We start from the raw sequence: 3277 nt of genomic DNA on the forward strand, positions 1-3277 counted from the left end.
CACCAATAACTAAACATGTATTAAATATATACATGTTATACTCAAAGATAAGTGTAATTATGACCATTCATTTTGTAAGCCTACTACTATAAATAGGCTTATATCCCCATTTGTAATACACAAAAAGATTAAGCTTTTATACTATTATAATCTTTCTCTCAATCTAAGTTCTTCATTATAATATATTAATCTCTATATATATATTTACACATATTTACTAATCTACATATAAGTGTGTGGTTATAATCACACTATAATTCGCTAATTTTATAACACGTTATCAACACGAGTTTGTTCAATCGATTAATTTCAAATTTTCTTCCAATTAATCTCAAGTAAGTGCTATTAATTTTATTTGTTACATATTATAATTTTGTTTCTAATACAATTCTTTGTATTATATTGTCCATATACCTCGTATACATACACCGTATATATACATTGTTTACATATTCTTTAGATGTATCAAATACAGCATTATAATGTCAGCATATCGTCATCATTCTACCCTAATATATGTATATATCAAATATGTCGTCGTACCATATTTAACCTTAAAAATGACACACTATATAATGACACCTATATATCTCCTTATCCACGCCTCCATTAACCCATCTGCATATTCACCATCTCCCATCCTCTTTTTGTCCACTCCAAAAGAAAAAAATGACGAATCAGATAGAGCGAGAACCTATGGATGAAATCGGTTACCTCCTACTCACATAGATAATTCTTCTTATTGTCCTCCTTATAATATTCGCCTATTTCCTTCCCGAGATCATCCTCGGTCCTCGATAGGGAGGAAGGAAATAATATAAGTAGGTAAAATAAAATAAAATTTATTTTTTTTAAGTTGTCAAGTATGTTGTAATAAAGGGATTATGTAAGTTGTCAAGTATGTTCTAGTAAGTTGTCAGATCCTAAGAACTTACTAGAACCAGGCGCAATTATCTCAGAATTAAAGTTGTGATAGACATTCAAAAACCTATCAAACATGGACAAAAACTAAAACATAGTGGTAGCGAGTGGTTTTGGGTCATTTTTTGATATGAGAGATTGCTAGGATTCTTTTTTTTTTTTTTTTGTGGAATCATAGGTCATTCAAACAAATTTTATATTTCATTGTTTGATAATCTGACAACAATCAGTGAAAGACAATATAACAGTTTATTATGTGCTACACTATGCAGGAATGGATGTCAGTTAAAGCGAGAATGGCTCAGAGAATCTGTGGAGGAAAAAATGAGGGAAATTTGGTATTTACACGTCGAACAAAAGAGTTAGTAACACAAAGGGAACTACCTATGATCTTTGAAAGGTGGGGCTGTTTCGAAATAGAGAGGACATTATTACAAAAAAAAATAACAATGCAACAAGTTTAGTGAATAATCCATTAGTTAGTTATGGATTAAATATTAACAACATTCAAAGGCTTATCTAAGGCCTTAAATGTCATAGAACCGATGAGATGGAGATGGAAGTCGATTCTAGCATAGTGCCAAAAAACAGATTTCAGGTGTGCTCTAATAATCAGGCCCCTGGCCCAATGAATGTTCTTAGTTGGAATTGTTGGGATTTTTTTAGAAGAATACAGAAGAAAATAAGAAAATGGTGCTAACAATTTTATTCAATTTGTCAATGTTCTGCACAAATGAAAGATACAGATTTATACCTTTTATAGACTTATAATGCAACAATAAAGGAGATTTTAAAGCAAACAATAAAATCTCCACTAATTATCTCACTAACAAATAAAGACTCATTAAAACTAACTTAGTCAAATAACAAACTTTGAATCAGAAAAATCATAATCTCAACAGGAATTGTCATGGGTTGGGAACCCATGAACAGTTAATGTGTTACTGGACTTGGACAAAGTCCACGAGCCTATGGTTGTTTTTTGATTGGAGACTATGATAAAACACGACAAGGTTATCAGTGTGAGTAAGAAGCTTGAAGCTTGGTTATAGTGGATATTTCATTATGAATGACTCGTTTAGCTTTATTGTGGAAGGAAACTATCTCAATTACTATTTGTTATTCTTTTGTAAATTTCATCAACATTATTATCTCTTTTTATAATATTCGTTCATATAGGATCACATGTTTTTATGGTTTCTAGAAAGGCATCGAAATAGAGCTTCTTGAGATTTTCTGCATCCCTCAAAGACCCAAAAGGATTGGCCTATTATTGTATACAAGATTTTAATGATATTTTAAGCTTGCATGAAAAGCAATGGGGGGGACAAAGACAGTCCCACTGGCCGATTGAAGGATTCAAAGAAACAATATAAGACTATGATCTTTGTAATCTTCCTATGAAGGGGCATTGTTTACATGAGAAGCTGGAAGAGGTGCAAATCAATGGATGAAACAAAAACTTGACCCTACTCTAGTTAATACCAAATGGAATGAAATATTTTCTGATTCCAAGCTTAAAAATCTCATAATTATTTCCTCCTACCATTTGGCTGTTCTGTTGGAGACTAAAGTCTGGATTCGATGTCATTTGGTTAAATTTTTTAAGTTTGAAAATTCTTGGCTTCATGAAGCTAACCATGTAAATTTTATTTCCAAGACCTAGAACTCAATTAGGGCAGATTCTTCTTTGTAAAAATATCACCTTGTTTGGAGTAGACCTATTCATGGGCTGGGTTGGGGCCGGGCCAATTCGGGTTTTCAAAATAAATCCTAAGCCCAACCCATTTTATATGCGGGCTTATGCGAGTTCGGGTCGGGCCAGATGAAATGATGAATATACATGTCCAAGCCCAACCCATGATAGACGGGCTTGGATGGGCTGGGCGGGCCAACGGGTCTATGAACAGCTTTAGTTTGGAGGCTTTGAAAAGTGGAGTTCCAATCTAGAAGCTAACTTCAAGCAATCACTAGACATTTTGCTGTCTGAAATAAAAGTTTTCAAATAGCCTTGATCCTTATAGTCTAGAACAATTTTGGCAGGCCTCCCTGGAAACAGTGAGCGAAGCCATTTTGGCTCAGGGACGGTGACTCAAATTCTAAACATTTTTATTCCTACACGATTGACAGAAAGAGAAAGAATAGCTTCTTAGAGCATCTCCGATAAAGGGTGCTTGGAAGAGTGCTTGATAATGTGGCAATGACTTTGGCAACTTTTCAAGAGTGTTATCTATTGAAGTGATGGTGAGCGCTTGAAATTTTCAAGCAAGCTTGCCACTTTTTTGCAACCTTCTAGCATGGGTGCTTAACTTTTTTTAATATAAAAAATGATTTAGTTGTCTATTATTGGTCCATT

This window comes from Euphorbia lathyris, chromosome 6 (assembly GCF_963576675.1).
Source record: "Euphorbia lathyris chromosome 6, ddEupLath1.1, whole genome shotgun sequence".
NCBI classification, from domain to species: domain Eukaryota; kingdom Viridiplantae; phylum Streptophyta; class Magnoliopsida; order Malpighiales; family Euphorbiaceae; genus Euphorbia; species Euphorbia lathyris.